Genomic DNA, 21,239 nt, shown 5'->3' on the forward strand with positions numbered 1-21,239 from the left:
AATATTACCTGGCATAATGGGGAAGCGGGGGAGGGGGGGAGTGCAGTTTCTTCATCCAATCAGTTGAAAAAGCTTAAGAGCAGGGACTGAGGCTTCCTGAGGATGAAACAATTTAGCCTCAAGACTACAGCCTGAGAAACCCTGCATGAGACTCGACATTGCTGGCCTGCTCTGCAGATTTGGGTCTCTAGAGTGCAACCTGGATTTCCAGCCAGCCGACCTGCCCAAAGGACATCAGAACTGTCAGCACCCACAAGCCCATGATCCACTTCCCTAAAATAAGTCTCTCTCTATTGGCTGTGTTACTCTGGAGAAGCCTAATATACCCCCAGTATGTCACATCTTTCTCTGTCCAATCCAAAAACATTGGCTGAGACACAGTATTATTCCACACCAGATGCTGTGCATTAAAGAAGCTGACAGATAGAGGACACGGCCATTTATTTAGTGCCTTCCACCTGCCAGGTCATGGGTGCTAGGTGTTTTACATCTGTGATCCCCAGCAGTTCTCCCAAGAAACCGCACCAACAAGTGGACCTATATCCATTTTAAAGATAAGGAATTTGAGGCTGAAGGAGACTGCCTGGGCTGGTAGGGCCTGCACTGGAACCCAGCTTGAGTGTAAACTGTGAACATTGGTATGGGGGGAGATGACATGGGGAGAGGAGTTTGGGCACAGGTCCCAGAGAGTTTCCATGCCATGGGGGAGCATGGAAACGTCACACCCTTATTTTCAGTCCTGGGCTTCCCCTTGCACTAGTAGGAGTCTCAATCCATCTGAGGACAACATTACCAGGAACAGAATGATGAACGCAACAGAAAATGAAGTCTGTGAGTGGTTTCCAGGTGGGAGATGTGTAACAGAAAAGCCAGCCTCCTTGTGAGGGTTCGTCTAGCTGTGAGGGAAAAGCTCGAGGACTGTGGCTGAGAAGGAAGGAGCCTCTAGGGCTGGACACAGATGTTTAACGTGACCTTGAAGCTCAGTAGTCATTACACCAGGGAATATGCCAGCACATCGCTACTAACCTCATTCCATACTCACAAATGCAACCTGCTCAGTTCATGTCATTATTCAGAATAATTCACCAATTTTCAGGTGAGGCTTCAATGGCACAGTGAGCCAATTTAATTTCTCAAGATGTGATGATAACAAGTGGGACAACTGGGTGCAAGGAAGTTGTCTAGAATCAGAGCTAGTGTCCGTACCCACACACTGTATTGTTTCCTCATAAAAGGGAAAAAAGGAAGAAAAAAAGGAGAAAATGAAAGAAAAAGAATAAAAGGAGACCCATGATGCTTACTGTATTGCAGCATCTACCTTGGACTGTGAGTAAAGAGAAAACTGCTCAAAGAACCTAATCAGAAAGGTAACTGACAACACACAACATGAAATCAGGGGAATGGATGGGCTCAAGCACAGTGTCCATGTACAAGGAGAGCAGTGGGAGCACAGAGGAGGGCACAGCAAAGGTACGGAGTAGAAGAAGCTATGGAAGCAAGAGGAAGAGAGGAGAGCAGGGTGACAGGGCTCCTGTGGCCTTGCCCAGGACACTGATCAGCAGGTTCAAAGCGTCCATCCTGCTAATGGCAGAATGAGTGGAAGTTACACCTCTCACCGGTGAAATAAAGTAGCCTGGCTGTCCGAGCTGTATTCATCCAACAAGTATCCCCCCAGCACCCACCTGGTCATCAATGCCCTCAGAACAGTGCCGAAAGCAGCCATAGCCTAGGACAGAACTCAGTCTCAGGAGGTAATGGATTGTCCAAGATATAGAATAAATCAGAAGCCAAGTGGGAAGGGACGGACACTAGACACTCATGTACGAGTGGGGATAGAAGACAGGATGCCCATCACCCGCTCAAAGGAACAGAAATGTGAGCCTAGAATTTTCAGGGTTCACTCACTGGCAATTCAGTTGAGAAACAGCTGCTTGATGGTGATGCACTAGGAAGGGGAAAGGCGAGTGTTACTTTGATACAATAAGGTTCTGGACAAGGTGGGGATAAAAGACAGACACAGCCCTGGGCCTATGAAAATTGAGCCAAGAGGTTTGCTCTAGCCACTTTTTTCGTGTATTGTGTTTGCAGCAAACAAATTGACAACGTATCAGCAGCTGCACTGCTCTGTGTACCTCACCTTATCATCACTTATAAGATGGTGAACGTGTTCTGAGCACCTGTGGGGCACCAGACTCCCAGACCGGTGCTTTCCAGACTTTGTGGGCACAAGAACATTTCAGGCAGCAAGAGGGTCTTCAAGGAGCTCACCGTGGGGTGGGCAGGGAGCCAGACTGAAGACAATGGTGACACAAGTGTGATGAGAGCCTTGGCCTCAGGAGCCAGCGGAGGCTGGGATCAGAGGGTCAGGAATGGGCTTCGCCTGGGGGTGGGATAACATAGAATATTATTGTCCCCATTTTCAGACATGGGAACCGAGGATCAGAGAGGGTGAGCATCTTACTCAAGGTCACACTGCTTGGTAGTGGTCCTGACCATTTTTCATCTGTGTGGGTTGAAATGTGAAGGTTTCTGCACTGTTCATAATACCACTCTCTCAATGTTGTCACCTATTTTAGCTCACAATCACCACGTTACACATTCCCTTGGCTCTAGGTCCTCCTTTATTAGATAAATGATCTGCTGAACAAAGTGTAGATTTCCTGTTGGCGCATACAGTCTGTCCACTTTATAAACAATATTTCTGTGCAGGGCATTTTGGCTCTACCGAAACTGATCGTTTACACTGAGTTTGTACTGCATCCACATGCAGGGTAAAGAAAATGGATCACTGGGATCTGTAGTTTTACTTACCTATTTCACACAATCTCAAGCATAATTTTAAATGTAGCCAATAATCACTTAAAAAGAGTAGAAACACTTCTTTCCTAAAGTGACCACTCATGAAAGAGTTCATTCAATGTCAGTACATTCTAGGTAGGAGTCTAAACCCCTTCATAGGGAGTTGTGGAAATTCATCTCCTTAAGATATGGAAATACTTTTTTTTTATAAATACATTTTTACGCTTGCTGGTTCCCTGAGAGACTTAAGCAAGCAATGCCACTTCACTTTTCTGTTTCTGACAAAACAAACAAGCAAAGCAACCCTAACACACAGGTGCATAGACGTATGTAATACACCCAATAGAGGTGTGTCAAATATAAGGCAATGGTATTGGAAATACAAGGGCTTCCCTGGTGGCTCAGCGGTAAAGAATCCACCTGCTAATGCAGGAGACTGGGGTTTGATCCCTGGGTCATGAAGATCCCCTGACAAAGGAAATGGAAACCCACTCCAGTATTCTGGCCTGGGGAATCCCATGGACAGAGAAGCCTGGTGGGTACAGTCCGTGGGATCACAAAAGAATGCGACACGACTTAGGGACTAATCAACAACAATCGAAATACAAATGGAAACCCCTAACTAATCATATATCCAAATTTCTGACCACAGCAGAGGTCTACTGCCCAGGATCAGCTGTAGCCCAGGAAATCAGACAACCAAAGATGCTTTTGTTTTTAAATTACTCTACACTGCTACTGGTCGATTCAGGAGATAAAAGTTTTCAAAAGCATTGCACACCAAGGCAGGACTCAAGGAGCCTATTACAAGTATGTACTTATTCCTATGTCACATCAAGGTCTAACTCACACGCTCTTGAGAAAGAACACCTGTGATGATTTCTATATGGGAAATGCATTTCCCCTGAAAATACTTCATTATTTTGTCTCATTTTGTGACGTGGGACAGGAGGTGTGGAGGAAGCTGTTGCCAAGGAAAGAGCCTACTTCTGAACCTGGTGAACACCGATTTGAGCCCAGTTATCCTGGTCATCGCCTGATGTCCATAGGATGTTTCGATATCAGTTTAAAATGGCGATCCACAGGGAGAGAAAGAGAAATAAGTCACATACAGACTGTCCATACTGTTCATGGGGTTCTCAAGTACCTCAAGGCTATATATTGTCACCCTGCTTGTGTAACTTATATGCAGAGTACATCATGGGAAATGCTGGGTCGCATGAACCACAAGCTGGAATCAAGATTGCTGGGAGAAATATCAATAACCTCAGATATGAAGATGACACCACCCTTGTGACAGAAAGCGAAGAAGAACTAAAGAGCCCCTTGATGAACTTGAAAGAGGAGAGTGAAAAATACACCACCCTTATGGCAGAAAGTGAAGAAGAACTAAAGAGCCTCTTGATGAAAGTAAAAGAAGAGAGTGAAAAAGTTGGCTTAAAACTCAACATTCAGAAAACTACGATCATGGCATCCGGTCCCATCACTTCATGGCAAATAGATGGGGAGACAATGGAAACAGTGAGAGACTTTATTTTTTGGACTTGAAAATCACTGCAGATGTTGACTGCAGCCATGACATTAAAAGACACTTTCTCCTCGGAAGAAAAGCTATGACTAAATTAGACTGCATATTAAAAAGCAGAGACATTACTTTGCCAACAATGGTCCATCTAGTCAAGGCTATGTTTTTTTCCAGTAGTCATGTATGGATGTGAGAGTTGGACTATAAAGAAAACTGAGTGCCCAAGAATTGATGCTTTTGAGCTGTGGTGTTGGAAAAGACTCTTGAGAGTCCCTTGGACTGCAGGGAGATCCAGCCAGTCCATTCTAGAGCAAATCAGTCCCGAATATTCATTGGAAGAACTGATGCTGAAACTGAAACTGCAATACTTTGGGCCACCTGATGAGAAGAACCAGCTCATTGGAAAAGACCCTGACGCTGGGAAAGATTGAAGGCAGGAGGAGAAGGGGACAACAGAGGATGAGATGGTTGGATGGAGTCACCGACGGGATGGACATGAGTTTGAGTAGGATCCGCGAGTTGATAATGGACAGGGAAGCCTGGGGTGCTGCCGTCCATGGGGTCGCCAAGAATCGGATACGACTGAGCAACTGAACTCAACTGAAAACTGTCCAACCGCCATCTGCTACTGAAGTGGTGGGGCATCAGGGGAAAATAACTGTTCTGAGAAAACATGTATCCCACTTGGCTAAAGAGGATTCTGGTCCTGTGACACTAAGGCACACCTGGTTGGTCCTAGAGAGATAGATGTCTTCCTCTGCGTGTCTGTCCCTCTCTCTACCCCTCGCTGTCACACATTCCTCGTCAGGATCAGGTTCTCAACAGCAGGACGCCAATGCAGTGCCTCCCATCCTCCGCCCTTGCAAGAAGCCGGGAGTGGGCGGCGGTCGGCCTCCCATCCTTAGTGTGTGTGGAATAGAAGGGTAAAGACCACCGAGAAGGAAATGGCACCCCACTCCAGTCCTCTTGCCTGGAAAATCCCATGGATGGAGGAGCCTGGTGGGCTGCAGTCCATGGGGTCGCGAACAGTCCAGCACGACTGAGCGAATTCACTTTCACTTTTCACTTTCCTGCATTGGAGAAGGAAATGGCAACCCACTCCAGTGTTCTTGCCTGGAGAATCCTGGGGACGGGAGAGCCTGGTGGGCTGCCGTTTATGGGGTCGCACAGAGTCAGACACGACTGAAGCGACTTAGCAGCAGCAGCAGACCACCGAGAGGAGTCCTCCAGCGTCCTACAGAGCCTACCCGCCCTTCAGGGGTGAGGAGTTGGCGGGCCTGGTTTTGACGTCACAAAGATGGGACATTTACTCCTCCCTTCCTTATAGAAGGACCTTCCTGCGTATTCCCTGGGTTGTAGTGGATTGAGAGGGAGCCTGGAATGGCCTGAAGACAAGTAGGTTCCTCCACGGGGACAATGGCAGTAGGGCGGGGGGGGATTCGGAGAAGAGGAGTTAGTGCCGGGTCCTCTCGACCGCGTGCCCGGAGGTCCTCTCCCAGCAGCTTGGAGGCTAGGAGGGACCATCCTTGCCAGAGTCGCAGGAAGTTTCCTTCCACACAGATGACAGCTGGTGATGGTCGGCTCTTGGGATCGGAAGGCGGGGGCTTCTCCCTGATGCCTGGTAATTTGTGTTGTCGCCTGTCCACGTGAGGAGCAGCTCCTGTTACTTGCATGTTTTTCTACCAATTGTTACTAGTAACACACTAGGAAAGAGTAAAAGCAAACTATTAGAGACACTGGCTGTATTTCTACCGATTGCAATTGGGAGAGCACCACAGCCCTGAAGATCAGACTGCCAGCAAGGTGGTTTTGCACCTTCATTCCACAGAGAGTAGTAGAGAAGTGACAGTGGGGACCTTTGCAGGGGGGAAAACATTTAGGGGGAAATCCCGTCGACAGAAGAGGAAATGATTATCTTTGTGACTAGCTAGTTTCAGGAGAACTGACTTTTAATCACCGTTCCTAGTTATGAGACAGAAAACAAGGAGTTGGATGGTCTGTGTCTGCCCTTTAATGACAAGGAGGAAGGTGTGTACTTGACCTTGTGGTAGGTAAACCCAGGAGTCACTGGGTACTTTGGATGAGTCTTACCGAAGTCGGACGGGGAAGGGTGGTGTTTGCATTAAGTCATTTTGGGGACATGAAAGTCTGCAGAGATTTCTTTACTGTGGCTTTTCTTAACAGCTCAGGTGAAGTTGAACTTTGTCAGCATGGTAAATATGAGCATCTTTCATGCGGGTCCCAGTAGATAAGTATAAAGGCAGAAAGGTTCGAACACCCCTCACCTTTGAAAATTGGATTATGATTGCTTTAAATGTTGTGCTAATTTTTGCTGTAGGACAAGGGTGAATCAGCTATAAGTGTATACATATATCCCCTCCCTCTTGAACTTCTCTTCCACCCCCGAACCCCACCCCTCTAGGTCATTACAGAGCACCAAACTAAGCTTCCTGTGCTATACAGAAGCTTGCCACTAGCTATCTATTTTACACATGGTAATCTGTATATTTCAGTGCTATACTCTCAATTCAATCCATCCTCTCCTTGCCTGCTGTGTCCATAATTCTCTTGTCCATGACTGAGACGCTAATCTTGCCCTGCGAATAGGTTCATCAGTGCCGTTTTTCTAAATTTCACATATGTGTGTTGATGTAGGATATTTGTTTTTCTCTTTCTGATTTATTTCACGCTGTATAACAGGCTCTAGCTTCATCCAATTCACTAGAAATGACTCAAATTCGTTCCCTTTTATAACTGATGAACATTCCATTGTATACATACATGTACCACAACATCTTTATCCATTCATTGACAGACATCTATGTTTCTTCCATGTCATGGATATTGTAGATACTGGTTCAAGGAACATTTGGGTACATGTGTCTTTCTGAATTATAGTTTTCTCAGGGCGTATGTCCAAGAGTGTGATTTCTGGGTCATATGGTAGTTTTATGGGCTTCCGTGGTAGCTCTGCTGGTAGAGAATCCATGTGCAATGTGGGAGAACCCAGTTCAAATCCTGGGTCAGGAAGACCCCCTGGAGAAGGGATAGGCTAGCCACTCCAGTATTTATGGGCTTCCCTGGTGGCTCAGACAATAATGGATCCGCCTGCACTGCGGGAGAGTGGCTTCGGTCCCTGGGTTGGGAAGATCCCCTGGAGGAGGGCATGACAACCCACCTCGGTATTCTTGCCTGGGGAATCCCCATGGGCAGAGTAGCCTGGTGGGCTACAGTCCATGGGGTTGCAAAGAGACGGACACAGCTGAGCAACTAAGCACAGCACTGCACGTGGTAGTTTTATTCCCAGTTTTAAAGGAAACCTCCATACTGTTCTCCATAGTGGCTGTATCAGCTTTCATTCTCACAAACAGTATAGGAGGATTCCCTTTTCTCCACATCCACTCCAACATTTATTGTGCGTAGCTTTCCAATGATGACCATTCTGACCGCTGTGACTAGATACCTAATTGTGGCTCTGATTTGCATTTTTCTGACGATGACTGAGGTTGAGCATCTTTTCATATCTTTGTTGACAGGTTCCATTTTTACTCTGGAAATAATCGACACTTGAACATCACTGTATAGTTCTCAAAAGGTTTTTTTTTTTTTTGGTAATTTAAATGAAGGCAGCAAAAAGGAGTCATTATCGCAGAATAGGATCATCATCCTCTTCAATTCAGGAAACTAAGTCACGCAGACTGTAAGTAACTTGCCCACGGTCACAGAAGGAATAAGTCATGGGACCTTGATTTAAATCTAGGTATCTGTGGCTTCATCACCTCCCAGCTCGGCACCACACGGTGATCGTTTCCGGATCCACACTTCAGGCTCAGCACTCTCTTCCTGACTACAGACTCCCCTAGTCAACTGACAGGGCTGCAGGGAGACTGCACTAAACAAGTGCTGGGCAACTTCTGGGACACCAGAGATGCCTTCACAGGGAAGAGAAGTGAAAGACACACTGGGTCCCACAGGCCTCTACCCACCCCCTGGGGGGAGTGAGGAGCTACAGGAGGTTCTAAAGGGGGCTGTTTCTCTGAGAGACAGGCTGACGGACTGCCGTTCTGCATGCATGTGACAAGAAACACTTGTTCCTTTGAGTTTATTTCTCTTTACGGTTGACAATACATACCACATGGTGAAAATACACAAAGCAGATATGTAAAACCAAGCGGATATATGGATAAGCAGATACATTCCCATTATACCGACAGAATACCTGACAGTAAGACAGCACTTCTTTGTAAAAGGAGAACATTCTCCTAGACTAAAGCAATGAAACAGGAAATTAGTCTTTTTCTTAATTCTTAGCTTCATTCCCCCATCACAGATGAGGCATCATGGGCACAGAGAAGTTAGGTCAGCTCCCCCAAGTCATTGTGATAGTACGTGTTTGAGTCCCCCAGGCAAGGAATATTCAACATGTCCAAACTGCACCCATCCCCCCCAACCCCGCTCCCCACACAGCTGCACCTCCTTTACTGTCCCCTGACTCAGTGCAAGGCAGCCTTGTCCCCAGCTGCTTAGGCCAGAGATGCTTAAAGCCATCCTTGCCTGCTACCACTCTCTCACCACACTCTCAATCATCAACCCTCACCTCTCGGCCTCCTAAGTCTAAGTAAGATATTGTTCCTTCTCTCCATCAGCACAGTGAGTTCCTTAGGCCAGGTCACCCTCATCTCTCTCCTTGACAAGCACCAATAATCCTGATGCTTTCCAACACATGGTCTGTCCTGCTGCCTGAGGAAGGGAAGCTTTCTTCAGTGCAATCTGGACATGACACCCCTGCTCAAAACTCTGCACAGGCTGCCTGCTGCTCTTAGGATACTGTCCAGCCTCCTGGACTAGGCACAGCAGGTCTTGTCTTCCCCCAAATGCCCGATCTTCACCAGACACCCTCCTTCTGCTCCATGCCCCCACTTGATATTCCAACCACCCAGACCTCTTTCTGTTCATCAGATGGCCGGTGTGCTCACACTCCTACTCCCTAGCCACCCCCTCCGCCCCCTCTCTCGTCCCTCCCCACCAACCGATTTCACAATCTCACTCCTGCCTTTGCCTCCATCTTACATGCCCTTCCTCCCTCTTCATCTGCCTGATTCCTTCTTAGGTTCAGCTGCCAGGCTGTGTAGATCAGTTTCCTGTTTTTCCTGAGGAGAACCTGGGAGAAAAGTCACAGTTAACAGTTTTGATATTTTTACCAAATGGAAGGTGGTGGAGATTTCACTATGAATCCCCACTGCACGATAAGCTGATGAGAAACGCAATCTGATGGCAGAGTTTGTCTGCGAAAGGCTTCCTTGCTAAGAATAGGATACAGACAGAAAAGCTCTCTTCTTGCTGTATATGGGCCTGTTGTTGTCTTTGAATATGGCCTTTTGAATTTGGTCACAGTATTGGAAGCATAAAGGGATCCAGGGTGACCACCTGCTTCACAGTGAGGAGGGATAAGCCGAAGCATGGGAATTTCAAAATGTCACTTTATGGTGTCTGTGACCCAGTACATGGAACAGGACTTGAGCTGCCCTACCCATGCACTGTATGTTGATGAGATTTTCACTATTTTTCACTCTATTGTTTTGAGTTCCTGTTAGGACAAGATGAAGTATATTGACACGTCCTCCCTATGCAGGGGTTTGATTTACTAATCCCTGTGGTCATCAGGGAGGCAAGGATGAGCTGCCTGCTCAGTATGGGGACCCTCCTAGGGAATGTCACAGCACCTTCTTGCAACTCCTCAGGTGTCTCCACCAGGTGCCATCAACCCATGGAAGAAACTGCCAGTTCCTGTGATGGCCAGTGGAGGGAGCGACCCCACTGCTGCTTCTACTTGCTACAGATTCAACTGTGATGACTGACTTCCTTCACTACAACTCCTCTGAGCAGAACACACCTAAATATGAAATGAAGTATGTGCCTGTGGTATGTAAAGCCAAGTAAATGGTTGGACATGGCACCAGTTCCACCACCCCACCCCAAGGCCCACCCCAGGCAGAGGATGGAATAGACTTTCAGGGGCTCTGGCTAGCCTCCCTCCCCACTGATGTGTCCATAACGGGGAGCGGGGGGCAGTGTAAATGACTCACCTTGAGCCTGCTTATGGAGCTTGTGGGAGCCAGGTATGTGTGGTTTTATTCCCCTCAGACCCACAGGGGTATGGATGAACCCCAGCCTTCTCACAGACAAGTAAGCAAGCTGAAAGAGCTTAGGTGGCTGATGCAGTAAAAGCTGGATCTGGGAGTCATGCCCTAGTTTCTCTTGAGTGCAAAGCCACTCTTCTCTGCAGTCACAACAAAACGCATGGCTTGTGTTTCAGTTACTGAGATGCAGATGTTGTTCCATGAGAGGAGAGCCATCAGTGTCCCAATCTCCTGTCCGCTTGTGAAACGCAGGTACCCAGTAGGGCAAAGCCACCCTGAAAGGTTCTAAGCCCCTTTGTGTGCGCCTTAGGAGGAGCTGCCTTACAGCCAAGAAACTGGAGTCCACTGGTAGGAAAGGGTTGCTCCAGAGGCAACACCAAGCAGGACTTTAACTTCCCTGGCGGGGAGGCACTCTGCCATATCAGAGAGGCTTTGCAACCAGCCCCCACCCCAGTTATGTCTCCACCAGTCTCACTCTATTTATCAGGTATAAGGAATCGGGAGGCACGCCAAAGTACAGGAAGGGTTTTTAGTGGCTGCAAGACAGCGCTGGAGATGACCCAGCTGCCATGGTGCTCTGGAGACAACTGGGAATGAAAGTCTGTCTGGCTCCACCTGTGTCCAGGTCTGTGCTCTTCTGCTCATGTGTGTGTAAACTGTGGAAGGTCAAAGTGCCACCTCAAGAAATCTCCCCATCCCCCCGAGAATGTGTCCTAACTAGGGACCCACACCACATCCCACCCCTGGACATATGGCAGGGGTCAGATGCTCTCTTCTGTGTTCCCAGAGTTCTATAACTTAAATCCTGCCATCGCTTTTCTCACACAGCACGTGGCAGTCATCTGCTTGCAGGGGACAGTTCCGATCATCCCTAACCAATCCAGCCACAGTTGGAGGAGACATAGCATCTGGTCCCTGCTTAGAACTACTTCCTCAGTGAATGAAGGACCGGGACTCAAGGTAAATTCTCAGTCAATAAAGCGTAGCTCTTCGTGGACCAGTTACTTTTGTGTTAATAATGACACAGGAGAATGGAGTAAGCAGGACATCTGTGGAATCAGATTCTCTTCCCTTTGGGGGTGGGGATTGGAGTGCATGTTTCCTATGACCCCTAATTCTGGAAACTCCTGACCAAAGAGGCTGCAAGGTTCATTACACACATGTGGGTCACACTGTTGCCTCATCAGCCACAGTTGTAGCCTCACAGTGGAACTGGGGTCAAGATCCTGAGAGCACCATTCAGGTCACTTAACGTTTCCGAAGGACCAAGTGGCAATGTAGGCCCCGCAACTATGTGTCCAGACGATGGACAGTTGAATGACATCAGGCTGCTAGTGGAGTCTCTGACACTGTGCCTGGAGCACAGGCGTCTATGGAGACGGGGACACCAGTACAGGTAGGAAAGGCGTGTCGAGTCCAGGGGAGGCCGTCAGCCTCACTCGGAGCTGCCCCTCGTGCATCCTCCTCACTCCTTGCTTGCCCCACCTCAGCTGTCTCTGCTCTTTCCCCCTGTCCTGCCTCTGCCTCCCTCACAGGCCTGGCACAGGCATGTCCATCAGCACCTATGACCCCTGCTTGTCCCTGTTGGTTCGCCAACAGAGCAGACGCTTACCCAGTGCTGCGGTATCTAGTCCCCGCTTTCTGTTCAACTCTCACTCCCTGCTCCCGGCTGCCCTGGCCACCTGGCAGTGTCTGCCCCCTGCATTTATCCCCACTGTTCCCTCTTCTGCCATATCCTGACCCCAGATGTCTGCTGTGCTGACTCCTTTCCCCCTTCACATCTTTGTTAAAATATGAGCTCCTTAATGAAGCCCGCACTGGTTGCTCTGTTCAACACTGTGACTTGCAGCTTTCCCCCTTGCTGCCCACAGTACCAGTCCCTTACAGGACTTACATGTATCTGATCACAGCACCACCGTCTTCTAACACACTGTAGAATGTCCTGGATTGTTTTGAGTTAGGGTGCCTCCTACCCCTACCCCTTCCCCTTTGGGGAGAGTAACTCCAGCACAGGGATTTCTGTGGGCTGGCCACTTGTATCCACCACAGAGAGCCAGGAAAAACCTCGATGAGTATGTGCTGCCAGAAGCAATGTGCCTGCCTCCCTGCTACCCCTGTGAGACCCCTGGGGGTCCTGTTCTTCTCGTCCTTGGGGCAGGACCTCCCTCCACGCAGGGAGAGGGCTTCAAGTTGCAGCTGCCTCAGTTTCAGCCACACCTCCAGCCCAGCGGCTCCGTGACCTGGGACTCAGGACTCACCTGGCTTCACTTCAAAGTGTAAACGCCTGTCTTTAAAGGAATGTAGGTATTTTCAATGTTTAGACTTTACTTTGGGCCTCAAGTTTTTTGGCACCCACATTGAGTACGAATTGTTGTGGCTTCTGAAACACAAGTTCACAATTTTTGATGAATTTGGTTGTGCCAATGGAAACAACGTGAAACATACTGGAGTGTGAAGTCAAGTGGGCCTTAGGAAACATTACTGTGAACAAAGCTGGTGGAGTTGACGGAATCCTGGCTATTTCAAATGCTAAAAGATGACACTGTTAAAGTGCTGCACTCAATATGCCAGCAAATTTGCTAAACTCCGCAGTGGCCACAGGACTGGAAAGGTCAGTTTTCATTCCAATCCTAAAGAAGGGTCATGGCCAAGGAATGTTCAAACGACTGCACAACTGCACCCATTTCAGATGCTAGCCAGGTCATTCTCAAAATCCATCACGTTAGGATTCAATGATATGTGAACAGACAAGTACCAGATGTACAACGTAGATTCCGAAAAGGCAGAGGAACCAGAGATCCAACTGCCAACATCCATTGGATCGTAGAAAATGCAAAGGAATTCCGGGAAACAATTCGTTGACTACGCTTCACGACCTAGATAATCATGATGGTGTGATCACTCACCTAGAGCCAGACATCCTGGAATGTGAAGTCAAGTGGGCCTTAGAAAGCATCACTATGAACAAAGCTAGTGGAGTTGATGGAATTCCAGTTGAGCTATTTCAAATCCTAAAAATGATGCTGTGAAAGTGTTGCTTTCAATATGTAAGCAAATTTGGAAATCTCAGCAGTGGCCACAGGACTGGAAAAGGTCAGTTTTCATTCCAATCCCAAAGAAAGGCAATGCTAAAGAATGCTCAAACTACCACACAATTGCACTCATCTCACACGCTAGTAAAGTAATGCTCAAAATTCTCCAAGCCAGGTTTGAGCAATACGTGAACTGCGAACTTCCAGATGTACAAGCTGGTTTTAGAAAAGGCAGAGAAACCAGAGATCAAATTGCCAACATCCACTGCATCATTGAAAAAGCAAGAGAGTTCCAGACAAACATCTATTTCTGCTTTATTGACTATGCCAAAGCCTTTGACTGTGTGGATCACAATAAACTAGAAAATTCTGAAAGAGATGGGAATACCAGACCACCTGACCTGCCTCTTGAGAAACGTGCATGCAGGTCAGGAAGCAACGGTTAGAACTGAACATGGAACAACAGACTGGTTCCAAATAGGAAAAGGAGTACATCAAGGCTGTATATTGTCACCCTGCTTATTTAACTTATATGCAGAGTACATCATGAGAAACAATGGGCTGGAGGAAGCACAAGCTGGGATCAGGATTGCCAGGAGAAATATCAATAACCTCAGATATGCAGATGACACCACCCTTATTGCAGAAGGTGAAGAAGAACTAAAGAGCCTCTTGATGAAAGTGAAAGAGGAGAGTGAAAAATTTGGCTCAAAGCTCAACATTCAGAAAACTAAGATGATGGCATCTGGTCCCATCATCTCATGGGAAATAGATGGGAAATCAGGGGAAACAGTGACAGACTTTATTTTTTTGGGCTCCAAAATCACTTCAGATGGTCACTGCAGCCATGAAAGTAAAAGATGCTTACTCTTTGGAAGGAAAGTTTTGACCAAACTAGACAGCATCTTAAAAAGCAGAGACATTACTTTGTCAACAAGGGTCCATCTAGTCAAGGCTATGGTTTTTCCAGTGGTCATGTATGGATATGAGAGTTGGACTATAAAGAAAGCTGAGTGCCAAAGAATTGGTGCATTTGAGCTGTGGTGTTGAAGAAGACTCTTGAGAGTCCTTTGGACTGCAAGGAGATCCAACCAGTCCATCCTAAAGGAAATCATTCCTGGGTGTTCATTGGAAGGACTGATGTTGAAGCTGAAAATCCAATATTGTGGCTACCTGATGTGAAGAGCCGACTCATTGGAAAAGACCCTGCTGCTGGGGAAGATTGAGGGCAGGAGGAAAAGGGACCAACAGAGGATGAGATGGTTGGATGGCATCATTGCCTCAATGGACACGGGTTTGAGCAAACTCTGGGATATAGTGAAGGACAGGAAAACCTGGCATGCTGCAGTCCACAAGGTTTTAAAGAGTCAGACACGACTGAGCCACTGAACAACAATGTGAAATGTTTCAATCCCTGATAGCTCAGCTGTGAAAGAATCCTCCTGCAATGCAGGAGACCCTGGTCTGAGTCCTGGGTTGGGAAGATCCGCTGGAGAGGGGATGGGCTACTCACTCCAGTATTCTTGGGCTTCCCTTATGGCTCACCTGGTAAAGAATCCGCCTGCAATGCAGGAGACCTGGGTCTGATCCTTGTGTTGGGAAGATTACCCTGGAGAATGGAAAGGTTATGGAAGGGAAAGGAAGGGACCTCACACTATGGGTCACAAAACCCAAATATCGATGATACACTCGACCAGATATGGACCAAGGAAATAGCAGCTGGCAGACCTCACTGCACTGGACACGCAACACCAAACAATCCACCAAACTGAAACTCTAGAGACTCAATAAATGAGGCAAGACACATGAAATCAGCTGAGATGAAATTCGAATACAGGCCGACATGTATTTTAGCAACTTCATAAGCTGCCATGGAGAAATCCAACTGCACAGAGCACTGGTATGGTGAACGCATACAGCTCTTTCACAGTGTTCCATGCAGCCACCACAAAGAAACCTCAGACCTTGGTACCCCTGCATCCTACAAACCCCAAAGTTCAGAGCCTAAGGGATAGTAACCCCTCAAGGGTTCAGCACCCTCAATCCCTGGTTCACAGACTTATCTCCAGGTCAGAGATGGCACACTCAGGGTGCAGAGCCAGCTATGGGTCAGATACCTCCCATGCTTTGACAAATACACTTTGTGATGTCACAACCAAGGGTATGGACACCTAGGGTATTCACGTCCCCTGAAATCCCTACGTGGATCAATCCTAGTTGTGGACTTGAAGCTCTTCTAAGGAACTGGACACAAGGTGTCCAGCCTCCTGCCAAGACCTCCCACCCTACAAATGGTACCCAGATGCCAGTAAAGGCACTTTCACTCCCCTGCCCCACTGAGGCCAGTGTGAACTGGTGAAACACCTTTGCAGGGGTCTGTGGCAGCACCCATCAGAATTTACATTCCATCCTGCCCTCACCCTCAGCAGCATTTGCCTTCATGAAAGAGGGACAAGTGTCAGTCCTATTCTGTGATGCCTCCTTGGCGTTTAGAACAGCGTCAGGCACATGCGCATAGTAGGTACTCCACAGATGTGTGTTTAGCCAAGGAAGTCTTTGATCCAGCGGTCTCCCTGCTATGAATGTGACTTAAGGAAATATTCCCACATGCTCAGAGATGTGTGTACAATGACAGCAAATTTCTAGGGGAAACTCTAGTGCCCATTGATAGTCAGCGACCATTTACTTAAATTTTCATTAATTTCATTCAACTGGTTTTGTCATTTTCAGTGTACAAATCTTACATCTCCTTGGTTAAACTAATTCCTAAGTTCTTTTTATATTGTAACTGGAATTTTCTTACTTATTAGAAGTATTCACCACTAGTATGGAAATACAGTTGAGTTTTATATACTGAAGCTGGTGATGATTTCACGGGTGCGTACACAGCTTTTTACATGTCACACATACCACAATAAAGTGGTTTAAGAAAATAAAAATGAAAGCAAAGTAATGGTATGCCCAAATTAAAAAAAAAAATTCAGGGAATGTGTTGGTAGAACTGGCTTACAAGAAAAACTAAAGGAAGTTCGTCATGCTACAATAAGTGAATTCAGAGGTTAATCTGAATCCATGTGAAAAAGCAAAGAGCACAGGTAAAGGTAATTATATGAAGAAAAATTCTTTATGGACACATATTTCCCTCCTTTCTTCCTGTATTTAAAAAGCAACTGTCTAAAACAATATCACATAATTTATTGTTGTGAAAGCAGTAGTTGCTCAGTCATGTCTGACTCTTGGCAACCCCGTGACTGTAGCCTGCCAGGCTCCTCTGTCCATGGGATTCTCCAGGCAAGACTACCAGAGTGGTTAGCCATTCCCTTCTCCAGGGGATCTTCCTGACCAAAGGATTGAACCTGGGTCTCCTATATTGCAGGCAGATTCTTTACTGTCTGAGCCACCAGAGAAGCCCAACTATTGTTGGGCCAAGAACATATGGCATGTAATATATTTGCAGTAGCAGCACAAAGGAGGTGGTTTGTATCAAAGTTGTATTAGGTAAGGAAACAAATTTGGATGGTGTGAAATCCATACAAACACATGCAAAGTATCACAAATCATGACTAAGAGGGTGAATATAACAGAAGTTATAGATACCTGATATCCTGCCATATATCAGCTTTTCATCACATAACATTATATATAATGGAATAATAATAAGAATGTATTAATGGGCTTACCCTTTATAGATTTATTATATATGTGACAATATGAGGAAAAGAGGGAAACCTGAATAGAGCGATATAGGAGTAATGTTTCTGTATCTCATTAGCATTTGTGTAAATTTCAAGCTGATTGTGATAAAGTAAGATGTTTATGGTGGCATACAGCTAAGGCAACAACTTAAAAGTAGTGGAAAATCAGTAAAGGGTTTAAAATGCTACATTAGAAAATATCCATTGGATGGAAAAGAAAGCAGTAAAATGAGAACCATAGAACAAAATGACATGAGACAGAAATATACATTGGCAGATGTAAGTCTGTATCAACATTAAATGTAAATAGATAAAACAATCCAACCAAAAGGCAGACATTAAGAGAACAGTTAAAAAAAATCCATGTGTATGTGGTCTACAGAGGACACAGTTTAGATTCTAAGATACACAAATTACCATGTATGTGTGTGTGTGTTCAGTCGCTCAGTCGTGTTTAACTCTCTGGGGCCCCATGGACTGTAAACTGCCAGGAACCCTCTTCATGGACTTTTCTAGGCAAGAATACTGGAGCGGGTTGCTATTTCCTTCTCCAGGGGATCTTCCAGAGCAAGAGATTGAACCTGAGTCTCCTGCATTGGCAGATGTGTTCTTTACCACTAGCGCCACCTGGGAAGCCTTATATGACCCAGCAATTCTACTCCTAGCCAGTTATCCCAAGAGAAATGAAAACATGCTCAGACAGTGGGCTGCACTCAAATATTCCACACGTGTATTCCTAATAGCTAAACGTAGAAACAACCCAGTTATTCAACAACTGGTATACAGATGAAAGAAAAACAAAAGAGTATACGTGTACAAAGGAATATGACACAATAATAAAAAAATAAAAGTAACTACTAATGCATGTAAGAGCAAGGATGCATCTCAACTGTGCAAATGAGAGAAACCAGACACAGAAGGCTACATATTGTATGATTTCATGTAAATGGATTTCTGGAAACGGCACAACTGTTGGCACAGAAATGTATCTGTGGTTTCCAGGGTAGAGGAGTGGAGGAAGGAGTCGGACGGCAAATACCCCAAGGGAGCATTTTTGAACATTGAGACGTTTTCTACGTTTTGATTGTGGTAACATTTACACCACGGTATACATTTGTCAAACATCTACAAATGGTAATACGTTTAAGTGTTGGCTTTTATTGTATATAAATTATACCACAATACTTTTTTTAAAGGAAAAGGAAATTTTAAGTATTTAAATACTGGATATTGTATCCATATAGACCATGAGCTCAAAAACATAACAATCTAATGTGGAATTCTTCCCAGACCTGGACAACTTCCAGAATTCACCATGACAGTTTTGTACTTTATGACAGGAAACTTGGTCTTAACCATGTTTACGATTCCCTCTCCCTCACCTCAAGTCCAAATTCTTGCTGAGTTCTGTCCATTTCACTTTGTAAACGTCTAATGCATCTACTTTCTCTAAAACATCTACTTCTGTGTCATTGACTACGCTAAGACCTCTGACTGAGTGGATCACAACAAATAGAGAAAATTCTTAAACAGAGGGCAGTGCCAGACTACTCGACCTGTCTCCTTAGAAACCTGTATGGGGGCCAAGAAGCACCCGTTAGAACCAGAGTAGGAACAAATGACTGCTTCATAATTGGGGAAGGAGAACAGGAAGGCCATGTATTGTCATGCTGCTTATTTAACTTATACGCAGAGTACATCATGCAAAACGCTGGACTGGATGACTCAAAAGCTGAATGAAGATTGCTGGGAGAAATCTCGACAAGCTCAGATACACAGATGACACCACTCTAATGGCAGAAAGTGAAGAGCGACTAAAGAACCTTAGGATACGGGTGAAAGAGGAGAGTGAAAAAACTGGCTTAAAACTCAACTATTAAAACACTAAGATCATGGCATCTGGTCCTATCACTTCATGGCAAAAAGAAGTGGGGTAAGTGGAAGCAGCCCATCCTAAAGGAGATCAGTCCTGGGTGTTCATTGGAAGGGCTGATGTTGAAGCTGAAACTCCAATACTTTGGCCACCTAATGCGAAGAACTGACTCATTTGAAAAGACCCTAATGCTGGCAAAAATTGAGGGCAGGAGAAGGGGATGACTGAGGATGAGATGGTTGGATGGCATCACTGACTCAATGGACATGAGTTTGGGTGAACTCCGGGAGTTGGTGATGGACAGGGAGGCCTGGCGTGCTTCGGTTCAAGGGGTCACAAAGGGTCGGACATAGCTGAGCGACTGAACTGAACTGAACTGAAGTGGAAGCAGTGACAGATTTCATTTTCTTGGGCTCGAAAATCACTGCAAATGGTGATTGCAGCCATGAAATTAAAAGACGCTTGCTCCTTGGAAGGAAAGTTATGACAAACCTAGCTTACATGAATTCTCAGGCACTTCAGTAGTGTCGGCTCTTTACGACCCCATGGACAGGGGCCCACCAGGCTCCTCTGTCCAGGGTATTCTCGAGATGAGAATACTGGAGTAAGTTGCCATGCCCTCCTCCAGGGGATCTTCCTGACCCAGGGATTGAACCCATATCTCCTAAGTGTGCTGCATAACAGACAGATTCTTTACCGCTGAGCCCCCACGGAAGACCATGACAAACCTAGACACCATATTAAAAAGCAGAGCCTTCACTTTGCTGACAAAGGTCTGTAGAGTCAAAACTATGGTTTTTCCAGTAGCGATGTACAGATGTGTGAGTTGGGTCATTAAGAAGGCTGAGTGCCAGAGAATTGATGCTTTCGAACTGTGGTGCTAGAGATGAGCCTTGAGAATCCCTTGGACAGCAAAGAGAACAAACCCGCCAATCCTAAAGGAAATGAACTCTGAATACTCACTGGAAGGACTGATGCCGAAGCTGCAATACTTTGGCCACCTGATGCGAATAGCTGACTCATTGGAAAGGACACTGATGCAAAAAGATTGAAGGCAGGAGGAGAAGGGGGCGACAGAGGATGAGATGATTAGATAGCATCACCAACCCAATGGACATTAATTTGATCAAACTCAGGGAGATAGTGGAGGACAGAGGAGCCTGGCATGCTGCAGGCCATGGGTAGTAAATAGTTGGACACGACTGAGCGACTGAACAACCACCACCACCTCCACCTTACCTTTGAGCTTCCCTAAGCTTCCAGACCCCAATCTCAGCAGGGCGAAGAAGCTTTCTGTGTCTGTCAGTGGTAAAGGCTGAGACTTCTGTCTTCACACACTCAGTGCCCCCTGCTTAGGGCTGATGGTGGGTCCTTAGAATGCTCTTCACACCCTCCCAGAGCTCAGACCAGGGAGCCTTCTCATGACAGTAATGGAGCACCTATCCAGGTACAGATATGGGATTTGGAGCTGTTTACCCCCCTCTCCATGTGCTTTCTCCCTTTACATTCATTTGCACATTTCTTCTTGAGTCACCAAATCCAACTCTGCTCATCCCCACCTGGTAACTGTAACAAGCTGCACCTGCATCTCTATCAGGGCGGGTGCACGTACCCCCTGCACTATGTATTTTCCTTCTCTCCCTTCAGAATCTCTAGACTCCCAGACACCACCCTCAAAAGGGGCAGTGATGCAGGGGAGGTTGTGACTCTCATCCACAGCCTGGGTCAAAGCACGACTGTGTTATATATAACCTCTTTCACTCTTAGAATGAACCTTATCTTCTAGCTTTCCTCCTGCTTCTTGGCCACCCTGCTCACCGTTTTGCTTTGCTTTTCCCGTAGGTCCATTCCCTGTGTTTCTCCTTTGCACTTCTTTTCTTTTTATGTGTCTGTCTGGTCCACCAGTGTGATATTCCCATCATCCACCTCACATCACTGGTCTTGTTATTTCAAGCATTGCAGACACGTCCTGAGACATGCTAGTAATCAATGTGTGTGTACTCAATGAAGGGATATTTTTAATGAGTGACAGGAAAAGCATCTCCTCCATGTAGGAGTCGGTATATAGGCGTCATATTTGTAGCACCATACATAGTCTTGTGTGTTGTTCCAGACACTGTAGGAGTGTGACTCTGTCTTGGTGCCCTGGTGCCCTTGCATGTCCCCACTTAGGCT

At 46.3% G+C, this 21,239-nt stretch overlaps 1 protein-coding gene and 1 long non-coding RNA gene across 2 annotated transcripts in view; both read left to right on the plus strand.

Annotated features, from left to right (window-relative positions):
- Positions 1 to 21,239, plus strand: part of LOC113887335 — a 156,695-nt gene that overhangs the window by 38,128 nt on the left and 97,328 nt on the right. The gene's annotated exons all lie outside the window — the stretch shown is intronic.
- LOC113887336 lies at positions 7,634 to 12,974 on the plus strand. The gene is made up of 4 exons (XR_003509708.1): positions 7,634 to 8,024; positions 10,066 to 10,246; positions 10,952 to 11,089; positions 11,293 to 12,974. It is a non-coding gene; the product is annotated as an uncharacterized LOC113887336 (long non-coding RNA).

The sequence above is a fragment of the Bos indicus x Bos taurus genome, chromosome X (genome assembly GCF_003369695.1).
Source record: "Bos indicus x Bos taurus breed Angus x Brahman F1 hybrid chromosome X, Bos_hybrid_MaternalHap_v2.0, whole genome shotgun sequence".
Taxonomy (NCBI): Eukaryota; Metazoa; Chordata; class Mammalia; order Artiodactyla; family Bovidae; genus Bos; species Bos indicus x Bos taurus.